Source organism: Podarcis pityusensis (assembly GCF_964106645.2).
Source record: "Podarcis pityusensis genome assembly, chromosome: 5".
NCBI classification, from domain to species: Eukaryota; Metazoa; Chordata; class Lepidosauria; order Squamata; family Lacertidae; genus Podarcis; species Podarcis pityusensis.
In genome coordinates this window covers 81,876,065-81,896,556 of record NC_138032.1, presented here as the reverse complement: position 1 = coordinate 81,896,556, position 20,492 = coordinate 81,876,065, and the positions used below count along the sequence as shown (strand labels likewise).

At 43.5% G+C, this 20,492-nt stretch overlaps 1 protein-coding gene across 16 annotated transcripts in view; it reads left to right on the top strand.

Annotated features, from left to right (window-relative positions):
• The window catches only part of ZMIZ1 (zinc finger MIZ-type containing 1), a 386,929-nt gene that overhangs the window by 286,607 nt on the left and 79,830 nt on the right, over positions 1–20,492 (top strand). The window contains exon 1 of one of the 16 annotated variants that reach the window (XM_081007646.1): positions 1,856–1,999. The exons of 13 other annotated variants lie outside the window; for them this stretch is intronic. The gene's annotated coding sequence lies outside the window, so the exon portion shown is untranslated. Of the gene's footprint in view, positions 1–1,855; positions 2,000–2,427; positions 2,541–2,613; positions 2,721–20,492 lie in introns of those variants that run through there. 2 more of the 16 variants (XM_081007647.1, XM_081007648.1) reach the window with 2 other exon arrangements.

The following is a 20,492-nucleotide window of genomic DNA, read 5'->3' as shown; positions in this document are numbered from 1 at the left end:
CCCCCAAGAATTCTGCTGCCTAGGGGGCTCCACAGGGTATATATATCTGGCACTGGGATTTCCTAGCCCATAAATTATTCTCTTAAGTACTATCCCTTTGTGGGGCAGTGAAATTGGTTTAGGACTCCTTTATCTCCATTATGATTCTTCACCTTCCTCACTTGTTCAGAACATCAGAACCCTGATTCTTTATGCTCCTGAGTATCTAGGTAAGGCATCTACAAGTTCAGGATCATGTGCTTTTGTAAGAAACATCAGATCCTGAACTTAGGCATCCCTTCCTAGATGTCAGATTTGTTTATACTGCAGTAGTAATTGCACTGACATGCCTTGTATAGGGTCCTGATCTACTGCTTGGAGGATTAAACAACACATCACAGCTCCACATATCCCAGATTTAGTAAATTAAATAAATAAATTTAGAACTGTTTCCAAGCAATCCATATTTCATTCTGGGTGGGGGGCGGGGAATCTGAGTTCTGCGACCTGTATAAAATATACTGAGTAAATTTGGATAGTTCTGATAGTCATGGGAAGGACAAGGAGCTGTGGTTCAACCACTTGAAATTCTACACAGTCACCTCTCCTGAGATTCCTTCAGAGTTTGTTTACATATTATCAAGCATATTTTTGAGCCATAAGAGCTAGAAAATTGCTTTTTAAAAAGCTGAGATTCCAGAACCTAAATTCTGTGCTCTATTCTGCACCACAGAATTGTGGAGTTGGAAGGGACCCCATGGGTCATCTAGCCCAACCCCCTGCAAATGCAGGAATCCTGCCCACAGCCATCCCTGGTTAGTAGATAGACCCATTGACCCATTGCATCCTTTGGGGTTCTTTACCCTGTGATCTTACAGAATTATAGTATACACACAACTCTCCTTGAAGTATCCTAAATGTTCTGCTGTCCTTTGACAGCTTCCCATTTTATAATCTGCTGACACAAGAATGGTCCCACAAGTCACTTCTGGATCTGGGGAATGGGTTGGGGCAAATAATGTGGAACAGATGACAACTAGGTCAAAGAAAGCCATAATTACTGTAAATTTGGCCGAGCAGTAAAAGTGTCTTTTTCCATTCTAATTGTGTGTGTTGCTCCTTTCCTGCGTTAAGCTTCCAGACGTGTGTGAACGCAGGCCAAATAATTAGACTGCAGTTGCTTCTCACATGTAGTTTGTGCTGAGCTTTGAGCACATAAAGGTTTGCATAAATACTGGATGTTCCCCAGAGAGTAACCTGCTGGATGTGAGAAATACAGCCAAATGAAAGCTCTGCTCCAAATCCATCCACCTCAATCTTCTTTTCAGGTGTACTAGCTGACGAAATGGCAACAACCCTCTTTGTTTTGTCCTTTCAAACAGTGATTCATGCCAGAATTACGCCAATATGAATTTCTGGTACAGGTGGCGTGTGTCCACTTCCTCCCCTTCCTTTTTGCGGGCTGATTGCCTTCACGCAGGAAGCCACCAACGTCGCTGCTGTCTCCTAAAAAGCAGAACCTTCCTCCTCTGGACGCTTAATTAGCTTGACTAGTTTGATGGATTTAGTCAACAGTATTTCTAAATAGGGGATGCGGGGAGACCCTGTACACCAGCTCTTTCCCAAACAGAAGCCCTTTTTTTGACCAGGCGCCCTTAATGGCTTGCTAGACACACTCAAACAAGTGTTGCTTCTGATTAATTGATCGAGGGGGGTAATTTTAGCCTCTTGGCGGCGTTCCAGAGAGCAACCCTTTGTCCTAATATTCCTAGCACCACCCCTCCTTGCAAGTTTGAAATGTGAGATGCCTGGATTCCCCCCCACCCCACCCCACTCCCTCTCCCGTTCTCTTTCTCTCTCCCTTCTGGCAAAGTGGCTGTGTCTGCTTGTGTGTATCTCTGTGTGAGTGTGTGAGTGTGCGTGCGCACGTAAGTGATAGATGGGTATAATGGGAGAGCAAAGGGATGGACCACTAGAGACAGCAAAAGGAAACCATCAATACCAGTAACATGCAGTTGAGGTGAGAATTTTCCTAGTGTTTGATTCCCCCCCTCCTTTATTTCTCTCCCCCTCCTCATCTCTTTCCAGTCCTTTCAAGCGGCGTTGGGGAGGGGGAGAGAGAGAAGGGTGTTTTTCTTTTTTGTTAATGGAGCCTCCTTTCATATTTGCAAGCGCTGCACACAGACACCCGCCCGCCCACCCTCTCCCAGCAATGTCATGCGGACGCCACTGCGTGCCCCCTCGCTTGTTTCAGGTCTGTCCGCGTAGATGTGTGAAGTTCTAAAGCTGAACCTGATTCTCCCTTTATTGTCTCTGGAGGGTTGTCGCTGGCAGCACAAATAGCCTGTTGGCAAGTACGGCATGAGCCCATTAGCAAGGCTCCATCTGTGATTGGTTTTGCCTGGAAACCGGGAGACAAGCGATGAATAATTGATGTGTGTTGTGCAGGAGCTGGACAGGCAAAGAAAAAGAGCGAGAGCGCAGGATGCCCTCGGAGAGGGGGGAGAGAGAGAGCAGACTCGAAAAATAGCTACTGGCTGCCTTGCGCTGCTGAGATTAAGGTAGCCCTGGCTTTCTTTGTTCTGCAACTACATGCTTTCTTTCTGCCTAGAAGTGTTTTCAGATAGATGTGGCCTTCCCCCCCACCCCACCCTCCTTGTAACAGAAGAGAGGGAGAAACATCTTCCCCCTCCAGGTTGGGGAGTGGAGGACGCCAGTTTCGACTGAAATAGAACTTGTGGGTAAGTTGGCATCTGCGGGGGGGGGGCATGTGTGTTGTGTGTGAGTGTGGGCTCACTCCAGCTTCTCTGACGAGGTGTGTGTGTGTGTGTGCAAGAGAGAGAGCATGTCTCTGGGTGCGTGCTTGCGCGTGCGTGAGGCAGAGAGAGATTTAGAGAGAGAGCATTGTGGGTAGAAGTGTGTTGTCAGATGGCAAAGGCAGCACAAGGGGATGAAAGACAGGACTCCACTTGCAAACTAGGGCATGTTTTTATACAGCTTCTGTTCAGATTGCATTCCCATTTTTCGTGAAACAGTCTATATGGGTTTGGGGGTGTGAGTGCGGTTGGGATATGTGTTTGTGGTTTGCGGTTGTTGGTCCCCCCCCCCCATTAGTGTGTGTTTTTGTCTGAGGATGATTTTATTTTAAGGGGAGAAACCCTGCCCTGTGCAGCTAGGTATTTGACAAGATGTTGATACTTTAATTTATTTAGCTAGTAACCATGGTGAACAGAGTGCATGCAAGGCTACAGTGGCCTTTCTCTTCAACCTCAGCATGTCTGCGCTGCCCAAAATTACTAGATTACTAAATACCAAGCAGCTGGGATATCAGGCAGCACTGTTGTGCTTCAACTCTTTCAAGATCATTGCCATCATTTTGAAAATTAATTGCTTTGTATCAGGCTTTTGGCAAACATGCCTCCATGAACAATCTTTCAAGGATGCTTCTTAGTTTCAGCTGGGAAGGTATCTAAAAGTTGAGTGTAGTTTGTATTGTTGACATTTAATGAATATATTTAAAGACTGTTAAGGAAGCCTAAAATCTGCAGTCACTGGAAGAACCGAGATACTAGAATTCCACATGCTTGTTCCAAGGGACGTGTTTTGTTTTAGTTTTGAGTATTGAATGAATTGGGGGGGGGGGGAGTGTGATTGCTCACAACTGGCTAGAGAAATCAGTCCTTAATAGGACCCGAAATCTGGCACTGCAGAGTTTCAGTTTTAGCTTAGCAAGCAGCAAAATAAGGGCTGCAGCATGTTAGGGAAAGCTGTGCCAATGTTTTGGTTTGTGCACCTGAGTGACGTCACCGTTTAACTGAGATGGAGTTTCAGCACTGGCAGCCTCCATCCATTTGCTGAGTGAAGTAGGTGTGCTTTGCAATAAACAGCTTGATTTGCAGGTTTCTGTGGCTGGATAGAGCATTGTTTTTTCCTATTGCTTGGGGCCTGATTCTTAGAAGGGGTGGGATTCATTCCAGCGTTCTCGTGCAGGTCATGCAATTAGCAGCAACTGATGCATAGCTGAACTAAGGCCAGTTGGGGCCTGATCCAAAAACTCTTGCCTTTTAATGGCCGTTAGCAAAGTCCTGTCATCCCAGAGTGGCTTTAACTGAACTTTCGATGTAATAAATTAAGGGGAGCTATCATAGTCTTAACAGGTGTCAGGCTGAAGAATCATATAAATGTGGCATTTACTGAGTACAAGAAATGTTTTGCAAAATAGTGTGAGGGGGAAACAGTCTTTCAAAAGATCTTAATCAGTTATCAAGATACTATTAAGAACTTTGTTATCTCCCCCACCCCCTGGGAGGAGGGAGGGTCTCCCCACTAAACATGCCCTTTTTTGTGATGGAACAAGAGTCAGGTTGAGGATACAGGGGCCAAGTAGACCTTCTTGGCATCAGGCTCTGATATCAGTCTCACTACTACATTCAGGGTCATGAAGTATCAACACACACACACACACCCCAGCAATATAATACAATTACTGTATTTGGGAAGGTTTTGTTTTATTTTGATTGCTACCATTTCAGCCTTCCTCTGTAGCATGAACTGGGCTTGTTGTCTGGAAGCACCTGCGTTCCTTAAATTTTGTAAGCACTTCCTTCAGGAGGCATCCTTGTTTATGCCACAGATGAGGCAGAGCAAGTTGTAAAAGGGATTTTTGTTTAGCGTAGGTGTGGAAGGTTTTGCTGCAAGGGGAAAGGGTTGGACTGGATATCCTTTAGGTCTGTGGGAGCCCTGTGAGGCAAAGCTTTGAAACTTTGTGTACATCACAGCAAAAGGTCTATTGATATGATGGATGGAGCATGGGTGTGTGAAGGCAGGAAGCTTTCAGGTGCAGTGCATCTGTATGAACTCTGCTTGCAAAAGTACATCGAACCTCTCTCACACGCATACAATCATACCTCAGGTTGAAGTAGCTTCAGGACGAATATTTTCGAATTGCACTCCACAGCGACCTGGAAGTAATGGAGTGCGTTACTTCTGGATTTCACCGCTCGCGCATGTGCAGACGCTCAAAATGATGTCACGCGCATGCGCGGAAGCGGCAAAACATGACACGCAGACGTGCAGTTGTGTGTTACGTTCGCTTCAGGATGCGAACGGGGCTCCAGAACGGATCCCGTTCACATCCAGAGGTACCACTGTATACCATAGAGGCTGAGCCACCCAGCCTTCAAAGGGGAGGGCCAAATTTGCCTTGCCAGAAAAAGTGCTTCCCAAAAGTACATTAATTTACTTTTCCCCATAGGAATGAATCTTGGGCAATTGCTCATTTAGTAGGAAGCAAAGATCACCTGCTCTTGCCCTGGTGATCCCAGCTATTGAGAACCATTGTTAATCCTTATGCATAGCCTCACCCTGGGAACTTCCTGAAAGTGTGAGCTAGCCATCCACGTGTTTTTGCTCTATTGCATTTTTAAAAAAATGATGACTATATTTACATATATTCATTTTCCCATTCAGATCTGATCATTATTTCAGTTTATCATATTATAGTTCATCTTAGGCTCCTCAGAGCTGTTTTACTTTATACATTTTTGAAATAAAATGTATGACAGCTCACAGAATTGTTCAGACATCTTGGTAAGAGTCCTGGGTGCATGCATGCCCCTTACTAAACATGAGGAGAGAGTAATATCTGATCCAAGCTGTAGTACATTCAGTATATCATTTTCTTGATGGTACGACCAAAAAATTCCCTCACTCTTTACTGGGATGAACTGGGGGAAGGGATGAAGCTGTGATCAAATAAATGTGGTACAGTCTGGATTAGATTTTATTTCTGCAGTGGGGAGGCAGCAGGAGCTATCATAGGATTTACTCCTCCCCACCCCCCAGTAAGAAACCAATGAAAGGCTCACCTTAATTCACTTTTCATTTGACAGAGGTGTGCTCCATGTATCAAACTGTCAGATATTTCACCTTCTCTTTAGCACTTTTTATTAGAATTGTAGTGTTGGAAGGAATCCTGAGGATCATCTAGTCCAACTCCTTGCAATGCAGGAATATTCAGATGTCGCATATGGGGATCAAACCTGTAATCTTGATGGTGTCAGCACCATGCTCAAACAGTTCTGAAGCTAGGAGCATGGCCTGAGAAAGGAAAAGGCTGAGTTTTTCCAGGTAGCTGACAAGCAGCAGATTTGGGCATCTACAAAAATCTATTACAGTACAGTCATACATCGGGTTGAATGTGCTTCGGGATGAGCGCGTTCGAGTTGCACTCCACGGCAACCCGGAAGTAACGGAGTGTGTTACTTCCGGGTTTCACTGCTTGTGCATGCGCAGACGCTCAAAATGACGTCACGCGCATGTGCAGAAGTGGCAAAAAACGACGCGCACGTGTGCAGGCGTGCAGTCACTGGTTACATCTGCTTCTAGATGCAAACGGGGCTCTGGAATGGATCCCGTTCACATCTAGAGGTACCACTGTATCTCTTTTTCAAACTAAGGACTAGACTAGTAATGGTTGCTTGGATCCCTTCCTGCTCCCTCATGCTATACTTTTATATTTGAAGTAAAATAGATATTACAAGAACACCATGAGTCTTGACTACTCTCTCATCACAGGAGAAGCCTGACCCCCCTCTGCTTCCTAGCCTCCCTCCACTGCTGCTTCAGTGCCTCTCTGCCACAGACTCTCCCTGCCCCCTGAGCCCTGCTACCTTTTCACCTCCTCCTCCCAGTCTTCTTCGCCTTCTGACTACTCACCCTAGTCCCACCAAAACTCCCTGGACTCTGAGCCTTTTTCCCTTGGGGGTTCACCAGCTGGTTCCTCCCACCATCCCTCTGCATCCAACCAGTCCCTGACACCTACAGGCAGTCCTTACATTTTGCAGCCAGGGACATGAATTACAATTCACATTACTGCATTAGAATGAATCGCTGTAGGTCAAACCAAGAATACCATCACCGTTTTGAGTTTTTTACTGAAAAGCTATCTTATCTACACACACACACACAGTTAGATGTTGAACCTTCATAAAACTATCTTTCTTTTGCTTCCTTTTACCTCAAAGGCTATTTCACACATTCCACAATGGCAAACTCTGATTTCCCCCTACTGTATTGTCACTTTGACAGGGAGATACTGTCAGTCGCAGTTCTCTGCTCAGTGTACCTATATGATGCACATGTCTTTGCAACACCTGTCTGTCACATTGCATTTGAGGTACGCACACCCAAAACTTGATACACGTAAAATTAAAAAAGTTATCTGTGAAATCGTCCTAAACTGATAGGCATGTTAGCATCATTGTTAGTGCTTCATGCACCTGATGAAGTGGAAGGTAACCTATGAAAACTGATGTCATGATAAAATTGAGGAGATTTCACCCCTCCCATACACAAGAATCTCCTGATCATCTCCTGATGGTCTCTGCTGACTCTCCAGAGAGAAGGAGGTGTGTCCTGCCTATCTACTTATTCTGCCCAGCAACATATCAGTCTGTCTGTGTGAGTGAGAGACAGTCAGTCAGTGTATCGGAGAGAGTGAGAGTGTTGGAGATCCTAGAGATAAGATTGCTGTTAGAGCAGCTGCAGACTCTCAGTGTAGCATTGATTTATGCTTAGAATATTCAGCTCTGTATATAGTTTTGTATCATAGTTGTAGTTACAGAATAAAAGGAAGACATTCTACAGAGCTGCTCTCCGAGTGGTTTATACTCTGCAAGACTCTGCAAAACTCTGCTGCACAACGACTGTATTATTGAGACAGTGAATCCGGTGCTCTCAGCTCTAAGCTGTGAGTCCACAGCACTGTGACCTGTTCCTGTGAGAAAGGAGGTCTCTGGCGGTGCTTCCCAGCTCGCCTAGCCCAGTCGGGGTTGAGGTGCATGAGTCCAGTTGGTGCACTGGCTCTAGGGCGATGCTGACAAAAATTGTTAGTCTTTAAGGTGCAACAACACTCTTTGCAAGTTTCACTGTCACCTTTTCTTTTACCTTGATTGTGACTTCCTGTGGGAGTATTTCCCATACTGGGACAGCTGTCCAGCATAATGCTATTGTTCCAAATTCTATGGGAGCATATCCTTGGAAACATTTTCACACCACTGAAATTTTAAAATTTGATTCCCCCCCCCCAAAAAAAAATTTTTTTATAGCAGCAAGCATTTTACCTTTGCACTTCTCCTGCACTTTAGCATCTCTTTAGAGTACCACAGAGAGCAATTTAAGGATTTTCCCAGCTCTTCCAACAGGAGACCTGCAAAAGAGCTTATAAACACAAAAGGTATCCATCAGTCAGTTTTCAGAGTCCTTCAGAGGCTACTGAGAATGTAACACTTGTGTCTTAAGATACTTACACGTCTTTATCCAAGCAAAGATGCATATTTTACAGAACTCTGTGAGAACCACCTGGCTGATACGCATCTTCCATGGGGAAAGTGGTGCATTGCACTATCCTCCTATATAAAGTTTACACACAATTTTTAGATCTTATAAAATAAACAATGGAAATTCCTGACGGTCAGTGCCCCTCCCAGGAAAGTCAGGGACAGCCACACATTTCAACTATCACATTTTTTATTTTATTTTTTGGTGTACACCTAAATGTGTAATGCCTAAGAAGGTGGAACATGAATGCAGGAAAAGTATGTCTGCAGACTTTTACGTACCTCAGAGAGCTCAGATGGCCCATGGCTCCCTATCAGGTGTGCAGTCAGTGGTAAACTTGGATCGGTTGCAATGTGCCCCTTGGAGAAATGTGAATCCCTCAGAGAGAGGGGCAGATTCAATGATTGTTCTGACAATAAACCATCCAGTAAGGAGAAGTGTGTGGATTTTGAGCCCCATCTGCTTTACAGACCACCTTCCTCCTAAAGGCGTGTAGGAGAAAAGGAACAGTGATTGTTTCATCTGCACCACCCTGTAGCCATGGTCTACAGGGCCTTTAGCTGAAGTTCTCCCTCTTCCTTAGCAAACTCCATGGATAGTTTTATATCCAGCACCTTCCCCCATTCCTCCTCCATCTATTGCTGGGAGATCCCAGTGTTCTCCTTTCCTTGGTCGAAGCAGAGCAGCTGGTTTCCAGTTGCTGCATAGTAAGTTGCCGTAGAGGATTATTTGTGCACAATTGTGTAGAAAATCCCAGTTAAGGGAGACAACTTTGGTGACTAAAGCAATGATGGAGGCAAAACACTGTTGGGGATAAGATATTGTGTGGCTAGGAGAATGGCCACTAAAGATGTCATTTGTCCAATATCTCTTGCTGCAGTAGAAAAATTGATTTCTTAGAGAAACAGATTAGAAATTAATCCATTTATTTGGATTCCAGGGACCACCTAAATAATGCTTGGTGGCTGTGAAATCCCTGTTATCCATGTGGTCCAAAGTGGGGGTGTCTGCCTGGAGGATGAACACTGACACCTGGCCTCATGATCCTTGGACTGTGTTTCTCTTCCTCACTTCATAATAGTTCCATAGGTCACCCTGGAAAGGGCTTGAACAAGCCAACAGAGAGCTGCCAAGATAGATAAATGTCTGAAGAAAGCTGGCCCGTTATCAAAAGTGTTGGAATTAGCTGAACAAGCCCCTGAGCCAGGAAATTCACATAACCTTAAGAGTTGGTTGGGCTCTCATGAAACGAAAACGTTCTGCAATGATAAGAGGCACACAAACGTGCCATAAAATAATACAGTGATTACTGTTTAGCTGCGGTGAGGGGAGCACATCATTCATCATCCATATGAAAGCAGTCAGCTGGTCTGGCACACACCTAGGCTCTTTTGAGGACTATGGTAAATCCACTACTCTGTCTTTTCATAGTCTTAATTAAGGATGCAAGTTTGCCTTTTTGAATCAGGCTAAAGCCCATCTAACCCAACGTTCTCTTTCCAACAGCAGCCAGACAGATGCTGCTGGAATCTTGTAAGCAGGGCCTGGTGGTCGCGGTCTTCCCCAGCAGCTGGTGCTTAAGGCTGAATCAAACTTTATAGTGTCAGCTTAGGGCAAAAAGCTGCTTTGTTCTAATGAGGTCTCCCTGTGCATGATTATAGGAAGGTGTCTTGCACTTTTACTCTCCTAATGCCAATGTTGGTTTAGTTCTTCAACTGCATGCGAGGATCTCCACCTGTGGAACAGATGGTTGGTGCTTAAAGCAGAAGAGGGTTTTTTAAAAAAAAAACTTTGAGAAGCACTAATTAAAGTTAATAGGCCTCTTTCATATAGTTGACATCATAATATTGTGGTACTTTTGGTTTAGAAATTGGCTCCATGAGATCATAGGGCAATATGGAGCATTAGTGAAAATCCCACATGTATAATATCATTTGGCATAGCTTGCTGCTGAAGCTCAAAGTAAATGTGATTAGAGGCCAGTTATCTCGTCGCTTTCCTTCCACTGCCTTAGCTTAACACCTGTTAAATAGGTTGACAGAGAGGTGCCTCTTTCCAGACTAAAGGCAAGTTTGCACTCTTTGGACATATGTGAGGACATCATGTGCATATATCTGCTACAGAAAGATGCATGTACAGTGTGACACTTTTTTATGAGGCAGACACGCGTATTTTGGCTCTGATCATGGATTCCACCCTGCCCTCACCCATTACCCACAGTCCCCAGGTACGGAGCTTTCACTTTAAAAAGAGAGAGCCAACTTTTAGAATGCGTAAAACCTGAGATATGTTACAGAAAGTACAGTGGCTGTTCTCATTTTTGTGTGTGAGAAATTAGTCTTCTCTACTCTTTCCGTGTCTTACTTTTGCCTCCTTCCAAAAAAATATGGCAGATGCCCATATCTCTGAAATTTCTGCAAACCTCTTTAACAGAGATGACTTGAGAAGAATCCTAGATGGCACCTCTCCTGGTGGTAAAATTATAATGAATGATTGACCATTTGCTGTACTTCTGAGATTTTTCCTGCTGCCAGAAATGTCTTTCAAAGGGTCATTACCTGGATTTGCCACTGAGAGTACACTCAAATGGAAACGGTAACCCAGAATAGTAAAGTGTCACATTTAGACTTTATGTATTTTAGGTTTACATACAAAATATCATATGTGTAAACCTATGCAGCATGGCAAATTACGTTTGAGTCTGAGGAGAATATAAAAAGCAGTTTGTGATATGGAGCAAGTCTTAACACCAGAAATGGTGCTAATGTCCTAGGTGACGTCAGGTGCTTCCTAATTCATCAGTTGAAATTTGGGTTCTTCTCTTTTAAGTTGCAGCTCTGATTGTGTTTCAGTAATACTGTTGTGCTTTCTGTTATTTGGCAGCTTAAGAAATTTCAATCTGTCTTCATAGCAGGGCATATCACCAGGACTTCCAGGAAGAGACTGCAATGATTTACTTATTCATGCAAACTCCACTGGTTTATGGAGTCTTGATATTGCTTGATCTGTCAGCAGAATTTGATTCTATTGATCATGGAACACTATTTGACTGCCTGGAGCACCCTGTCAGTCTCCAATGCCCTGTTAATGGAGTTCACTTCTGATATTTTCCTGCTACCTCATTTTGCTGCTGTCAATAGTTCTATCTCTGATCCTTTCACTATACAAGATGATATGCTAGGGGTGGGCGGGCAGGAGAGATAACTTGAAGCCCTAGAGGAAATATCCAAACCACAATCTGAGGTTTATGACAAACTCCATATGTATCCCGACCCACACATCTGTAGGAAGAAGGTAATTTGCTCTTATCAGTAGGTATTTGCTCTTAAGTGTTGGACAGCCTTTCAATTCTGAAGTCTAATAAAAACAGGAATGCTTGAGACTCTTCATTCCTTATTGCCAGGAGCAAGGAAAAGAAGGCAGAGAAGGGCTGCCCTCTCCTGTATTTCAGACCACGTTTCATTACTCTTTAAGAGCATATATATTTCTGGTCAACTAACACATTCTGAACTCTGAGGCCCAGTCCAGATGTTTAAGTCTGCAACAATATCATTTGCATAGTGGAAGCTGAGACAAAGTATGAGAACATTGCATTCCTTGAACCATGCACACAACCTCTTGTGCAATCCAGTCAATTGCATGCATACATATATATGTGATTTACCACATCTTTGTGATCATTGCACCGCTTTTGGGTAAGAATAGGATCACACCTATCAAGCAAATCATTCAAATATACTTGCCCAACTTGCTGCTATGGGCTCAGACATCTGGTCTTGAATAACGTAGATGTGTATTATAGGCATGCCTGCCAAAGGCACAAATCCCTTTGCTTGAAAAGGAGTAGTGATTGTTTTGATCAGCATTGAGAATATTGCTATAGTAATTTTGAAGGATAAGAATTATCTTAAATACAGTGCAGTTTAGTCTTGAATATATCCAAGAAGGAAACTTTGAAATCTCCCCTGAAATTTGAAATGGTGCCTCTACTTCTGACTTTTCCTTTACACAACTTCTTTCTGCATTTCACCCCCCCCCAAAAAAAAATCCTCTTTCACGAATAAACAAACCCAAAGGTTATCTTTGGAGAAATGTCCAAACTATGCCGTCAAGCTTCTGACCATGTATGGAAATTTGCTGTTTCTATTTTAATCTGTTCTTCAGATGATGCTCAGTTGTGTTCAGACTGAACTCTTGAAAAATTAATAGTCCGCTGATTGGCCTGGTAACATAGGGTACAATGCAGCCAGTGTTAAGCACTGTCTCCTGTAGGAATCAGTGGGACTGAATGAGTTTTACCTTTGCCTGGATCGCAATTGAGGGCATTCACAGGCCATCTAATCACTTCCATTGTCAACACGGTGACACATTTTTCATACAGAAAGGTGAAGAATAGGACTCGCTATGTGTCACCTGCAGCGCAATAAAGCATGGGTAAATTGCTCCATGCCACACAATTATTTGGGTTATCAGGAGAAGCAAGTAGCTTTGAGTGAAATGTGTGTATTTAAGTAGAGGGCTTCTTCGCACATTGCATTTTATATATTGTAAGTACGAACAGCCTATAGGGATAAATTGGCTGCATCATTGAGACAACTGGGTCCAGACATGTGTATTATAAATACATTCACTCAGCTGTCTGGATCCTTTGTGACTCTCTGTTGAGTGCATTTCAGTGGCCTTGCCCCACTGCCCTATTCAAAGAAACCCGTATATTCTAGTAACAGATGTTAAAAGCTTTCAGTGACTTGAAATGAAGATAAAAGGTTACACCATCTTAAAATCTTGATAAAAATGTCTACAGGCTATTGTGTTGCGGGTTTAAATTATTTGAAAATAAGGAATTGCTTTGGTGAATAAAGATTGGGTAGTGAAAGAAAGTTTACTTTCTGTTTATTATGCTGCTTTATCATATAAAGTTACTAAAGATTAGGGATGCCATTTCAGATTCTGTCGGAGAGGTTAAAGGGTAAAGGGACCCCTGACCATTAGGTCTAGTCGCAGACTCTAGGGTTGCAGTGCTCATCTTGCTTTATTGACCGAGGGAGCCGGCGTACAGCTTCCGGGTCATGTGGCCAGCATGACTAAGCTGCTTTTGGCGAACCAGAGTAGCGCATGGAAACGCCATTTACCTTCCCGCTGGAGCGGTATCTATTTATCTACTTGCACTTTGTCGTGCTTTTGAACTGCAGGTTGGCAGGAGCAGGGACCGAGCAACGGGAGCTCACCCCATCACGGGGATTCGAACCGCCGACCTTCTGATCGGCAAGCCCTAGGCTCTGTCGTTTAACCCACAGCACCAACAGCGTCCCTGTCGGAGAGGTTACTTGCCTACAATAGATTAATTGGCCAGAGCATGGTGCTGATAACCCCAAGGTTGCAGGTTTGATACCCCATATGGGGCAGCTGCATATTCCTGCATTGCAGGGGGTTGGACTAGATGATCCTCAGGATCCTTCCCAACTTTAAAAATTCAGTGATTCAAGGTTCTTCAGCAAGGTTTAAAGGCCCAGTTTTGACTGTATTCTAGGCTAAATTGTCTTCTCTCCTTTGTCCCCTCCACTCAGTAAGTGCTAAAGCCTTTGCCATGTACATTTTCTTCATAGAAAATGCATAAGCCACCAATGCACTTCCCTGGATCATACCCAGTCATGTAAAGCTTGTAGCAAATAAGCACTGTCAGGGCTCCTTGCCCTTCTTACCTTTGCTCTGCATTTCTAGGCACAGGTCTGGGCTGCTCAGGTCTGTTTCTGAGCAGGGGTGGTTGCTGTGTTTTTTTGTCCCGGTGATTTCCCTTGGAAAACCTGGTTTTTACCTCTGAATTGGAGCAAACGGCAATCAGGTTTTCTGCAGATTGCCATTTGCTCTGATTTAGCAGTAAAACAGAGATTTTCCTGGGGAAAGTGTTGGGGGGGGGAATACTCAGAAAGCACAGAGCCCCAGGTAAGTGTAGATGACCCCTCAATAACACCTCTGCATTGCAGTCAATAGCTGTAGCAACTACTGCAGGAAATAATAATAATAATAATAATAATAATAAAAATAAAAATAAAAATAATCAGATAATTAATAATAACATATTAAATTTAAAAATTGCAATCTTTTTATTCCTACGTGTTTAGTGGCAAGATAGTGCAATATCAGTCATGGCTTGTAACTTTTAATTTCCTGGGGCAGCACAGTGTTTCTGATTATTGGCAGCTGTCCGTTGGCGCTCTTTGCCACTCTCCTTGCTATCTGCAGACTTATTGCCTACAAATGGTTTGGTGATCACATTGTCCATTCAAAGCTATATCTGTTGTTAGACATGGTTGTTATGCACTCCAGATGAGGCAGTAGATTAGATCAGTGTTTAAGGGCGAATGACATCTAGTTTATGATGCAAAAGACAGAAAATACTGGAAGGGAACAAATGAGTTATTTGCTTGCACAGTATAGTATGGTAGTGGATTCAGCTGAGCTGCGGAGTTTACATGAGCCACTGCTACTGCTTAGCAGTGGAGGCTAATAGCAGACTGGGCACCAGGATGTGTCCGTCAGGATGTGATCTAAGTGCATTTTATTAACAGACTGCCTTGAAATGAACTTTAAATACAACAGAATTAGCTGCTTCCCATTCTGACTGGCAGAAGAAACACACGACACATGCCAAACAGAACCAAGGAAACAAACAAAACAAGAGTGGCAGCTTCGTATCGCTTGACTCCCTGCAACTTTATCAGTGAAAACATCATCAGTCCTGCTTCCAGCTGCAGGCTTGCAGATGTCAAAAACGTCAGCACCTTTTGGAAAGGATGTGAGAATTTTTGATAAATTCAGTGGATAATTAATAAAACAAGAGAGAACCAGTTGGAAGGGGAAGTAGTCTCAGCAAGGCACTCTGCCCTCTTTATCCTAATGAAAGTGCATTAGGGGAAATGGACAGGAGTAATTGTTCTTTTTCATGAAGACCAATTTAAAAGTCTATATCTAATCCCAGGCAAGGATTCTTGCAGCGGAGTCAGCCTATCAGTTCCAAGTACAGCAGCTCAGCAGGCTGGCTGTTCATCCAAGAGTGGTATTTTAGGAACCTCCTGAAATGCATTGCTTGGGCAACTCGTTCTTCAATTGCTGCTTTGCACAGGCCTCCTATAGATACTAATAGCCACTTTCAGACTCCGACAGAAGGTGTCTATTATGGGCTCTGTGAAGTTGCTCACTGAACATCAGGACCAGCAGGGGGAAGGAGGTTGCATGTATTTGTGAGGCTAGTGCAGAAGAGAATTGACAGAAAAGGGGACAACTTTGTAGGGAGCCCCCTTGAAAGAGAGTCCCAGAAAATACAATCCACCTGGATTCATTCCACAAAAAAGGTTACTGTCCTTCCTCCTATATATCCCAGCCCCATTTGTTTGTGGAGGGTTTTCTGTGTATTTATAGGTTTCCCAGTAACTTTGTTTTCATATCCTCCTCTCTTCTTCCCCCGTATTCTCTTCCTCTTCCTCCTTGCCCACATGCCTGCTACTTTGATTCCCAAGGCCTACTTTGGCAAAAAGCAACAATTATGAGCTTGCTGCTGCCGACTTGTCATGTCAAACCCCAAACCTAATCCCATGCTCAACAGCTCCAGCGGATGTCTCTCCTTGTTTTGTCCTCTCCAAATCTACTTTCCCTCCTTGGATTCTCTCAAATCCTCCTGTATTCTTCAAGTCTTCCCATTGCGCCTGCTGGCCTTTTGTAAGGGCTAGGATAAAAAGATCTATGCAGTCATGTGACCAGGGGATTTTGGTGCATATGATCGCAATGCCCTAGGTTTTGACCTACAACTTCGATATATTTCTCTGGGTCTCCAGGGGAAGGTGTAAATATATAGGGACAGCACCAGGAGGGTAGCCTTTTTTCTTACTTGGCTTGAAATATTTTGCTGTTTGCTTAGCCCCATCCCTACGTCCAACAAGCTCCCCCCACCCCCAGACAAGCCTGGTGAGATCCTTTGTCTCCATCTGTTTCCTCTGAAAGCCACCCCTATCTCAGAATGCAGTCATTCCTTTGCTTCAAGCTCTGTTCCTGAATCTCGAGATCTGAACCTTGTGGGATCGTGCCAAGCCTATGAGTGAAAGTGGACCTCCTGCTTTATTAGAGGACCTCAGAGTAGAGTAGTAAAGTTTCTAGTAATTTAATTAATAACTAAGGGAAGGTAACAATTATGATTATCTTGTGATGGGCTTGTGGCCATAAAGTCCTGCATGAGTAGGGTCATTTGCTTGTTCTGTCTACCATCTCCTCTTCCTCCAGCTTGAGATGAGAGTACCCTGCAGAAGAAGTGTGATCCACCCACCTGTCCACTTGCACGGAGGACCTGATAAGGCTGCATGGTTTCCTCTCTTGCATCCCCTTTCACTACAAAATGAAAAGGATCTGGATCATTGCCCTCTCCTTTCACTGCAATTCAAGGAGGAGGAGGAGAGGGAGGAGGAGAGACGGTGATGGTTTTTTCCTTTGCACATCAGCAGTGCAGCATCCTCTCTCAGATGCCCACAGAATGTGAAAGAATACTCTCCATCCCCTCTACTCCATTGTAACACAAAGTGGATTTTGCAGCTCTTTCTTTACCCCACCTCTAGCAAGTGGGGGGGGGGCAAAGAATAATGATGATGGGCAGGCATAAAAACAGGTGAACTTGTGACCAAATCGCAGACATTTCAGAGCACAGAATATGACTTTCATTGCTAATGTATCTGATCTTTTGATTTTGTTTTTATTTTTTATTTTTTTTATTGAAGTTTGTTTAAAATGTTTTAACCTGCAGTTCATCATTGTGCACTGTCCCCAAGTGCTCTTATCACATTCAATTGGAAAATGGCACTTTAAATGAGAAACCGCTCCCCCTTGCTAAATGACGTGTAATTTAATATGTGAGGCAGAGCTAACAAAGTGATTTATTTGCAGTCTGTTCATCAAGCTTTTGACACAGTCTATAGCATGCCCATTCTTTTGGTTTGGACTGACTGACAAATTAACAAACTTGCTTGTGCACTGCCACCATTAAGCATATTCATTTGGTGTGTCTTTTAAACTAATTTGTTTTGAGTGAGGTAAATTAATATTACATTGCCATTCATCAGTAAGGGGGGGGCATAAAAAAAATCCCTGCCATATATCAGTTTTGGAGGGAAATAATTGTTGTATCAATATGGTTTTCAGGTTACCCTTCATTTACTTTCTACTGTGTTGTGCTGAACTGTATAGAACCAATCTGATAAAGCGTAGCCTTCCCCAACCTCCCATATGCCCTAGCCAGAATGCCCAATGGTCAGGAACAGTGGGATTTACTAGCATGCTGGGTGAATCCCAAGGTATGTAGAAGTACTAAAACTTTTTGGGGTGAGCGGAGCTGGCAAAAAAACCAAAAAACCACCAAATATGGCTCAATGAGCAATGAACATGCTCTGCAGCCTTTTAATGTCAGTTGTGGTTGGTTGGTTGGTTGGTTGGTTGGAAGGAAGGAAGGGGTAATGCAAACAATTACCTGAATGGGGTAACTGTGCCCCTGAAGGACCAGGTGCACAGCCTGGGAGTCATTCTGGACTCACAGCTGTCCATGGAGGTGCAGGTCAATTCTGTGTCCAGGGCAGCTGTCTACCAACTCCATCTGGTACGCAGGCTGAGACCCTACCTGCCCGCGGACTGTCTCGCCAGAGTGGTGCATGCTCTAGTTATCTCTCACTTGGATTACTGCTATGCGCTCTGCGTGGGGCTACCTTTGAAGGTGACCCGGAAACTACAACTAATCTAGAATGCGGCAGCTAGACCTGTGACTCGGAGCGGCCGCCGAGACCATATAACACCGGTCCTGAAAGACCTACATTGGCTCCCAGTACGTTTCCGAGCACAATTCAAAGTGTTGGTGCTGACCTTTAAAGCCCTAAACGGCCTCGGTTCAGTATACCTGAAGGAGTGTCTTTACCCCCATCGTTCTGCCCGGACACTGAGGTCCAACACCGAGGACCTTCTGGCCGTTCCCTCACTGCGAGAAGCAAAGCTACAGGGAACCAGGTAGAGGGCCTTCTTGGTGGTGGTGTCTGCCCTGTGGCACGCCCTCCCATCAAAGAAATAAACAACTACCTGATATTTAGAAGACATCTGAAGGCAGTCCTTTTTTAGGGAAGTTTTTAATGTGTGAGATTTTAATGTATTTTTAATCTTTGTTGGAAGCCGCCCAGAGTGGCTGGGGAAACCCAGCCAGATGGGCAGGGTACAAATAATAAATTGTTGTTGTTGTCATTGGAAGATTGTAGGGATGGCTGACTGGAACCCTAAACAGGAGCACTCTAGGCTACTGGGAAAAGCTCTGCCAGACAGTACAGTGAGGATGCAATGGAGGCAGCAAAGTATGCCTTGTTTGTTGCCTTCACTGCCACTGAGTAGGCCAAAAGTGTCCAGAGTCAATGCTTGAGATTGCTTCTTTGCCATTGAGTCTAATTCTATATTATATACGAACGCCGGTGGCTCAGGAGTATTGGGTATCACAGATCTGTGTAAGTGTTTGGCTTTAGTACAATTCAAGGTTACTTTTTAATCTTCTTTTTCTGAAACAAAATTTTGTAATTGTTTTGATTTAGACCATGGAACACTTTGTAATTATAGTGCACACATCCTTTTCCTCTTGGTATGCTTTATTATTGACTCAGTAAATCATATAACTGTATCCTATATTTCTTTATTGGCAATTGTGACAACTAATCATTTTTTTCCTTTCTTTTAAAAAAGCTAATTTTTCTTTGGCACCTGTAAAATATTTTGGAGAGCCACTGAGAACTACATTTAACTGGAACCATTTCAACGTAGTACATTCCAGCTACATTTAAGATTGTGCCAAAACTATTATCTTACCAGATTTTCTTCCCCGTCCTCCAAACCCATCCATTGCCTGCCCCCTGCTATTTGTATTACAAGACTGGGAACTTCTAGTGTAGATGTAAAAGGTGCCTAGGGTTCTAGCAGTGTGCCAATATATGCTGTAAATCCAGATGGAAATGCCAGTGAAATCAAGAGTGCAGGACGATAAATCGGAATGTTGCTTTCTCCTGTCTTGAATAGCCTTGTGTTTGCTGGTTTAATGCTTGCTCTTGGCATCGCGCAGCTTGAAATGTTTTACAGGCTTGCATCTATTTAACCTTTAATGCTTTTTGTCAACATGTATCATGGCCTCCCGACCTGCAGTTAGTACAGCATGCCCTTGCAGGCTGCCAGTTGCAGTAATGGAATTAGAATTTTAAAAGAATCAGACCTGTCAATGGAACATACAATCTCTATATAAGTTCATTTAGTGATTTCATACCCATGTGTGAATATATTACCTACCTTGTTACAGATACCTCTTACAAAAATCTTACAAAAAGCTTGCAGGAATATCTATGGAAGAGTTGTGCCTCCTCTCATTTTGGATTTGCAGATCCAGCTGCTTTTACATCTGCATTCATGAAAAAACATTTTGTAAGAAGGCATTTCATGCATCCAGCTCCAATATACATATAAACCTGCAACTACATATACAGTATTTTGTAATTCTGCATAAATACAAGGATGTAAAACTGGTGCTAGTCACACAAGTCAGTATCCTGGATATCACACTATGTTGTGTTTTTTTCTTCAAGAAGATAAAGGTTTATAGACCTTTATACTGTCAGGATAGGCTTTAAAGTGTTGAGACAATTCCTTTTGAAATTCCAGCAGTCAGAAGGCTGGGATTTAGTGTGTGGCATAGCTGACTGCTGCCCTTCATTCATTCATTCATTTATCATTTATTTGATACGACAAACCTGTGTAGGTTGTAGAATTTTTCTTTTTGTGATGCAGAATATGAATAACCCTGGTGCAGTTTTGTTTAATTAGTTTAACTAGTGTATTTATGAATCGCTTTCTACACAATTGATTCAAGGCAAAGTAAAATCAATACAGTTTTTAAATGCCCCTAAAACTGATACAGTTTTTAAAAGCCCCTAAAACTGATACACACAGAGCCAGTGTGGTGTAGTGGTTAAGAGTGGTAGTCTCGTAATCTGGGGAACCGGGTTCGCGTCTCCGCTCCTCCACATGCAGCTGCTGGGTGACCTTGGGCCAGTCACACTTCTCTGAAGTCTCTCAGCCCCACTCACCTCACATAGTGTTTGTTGTGGGGGAGGAAGGGAAAG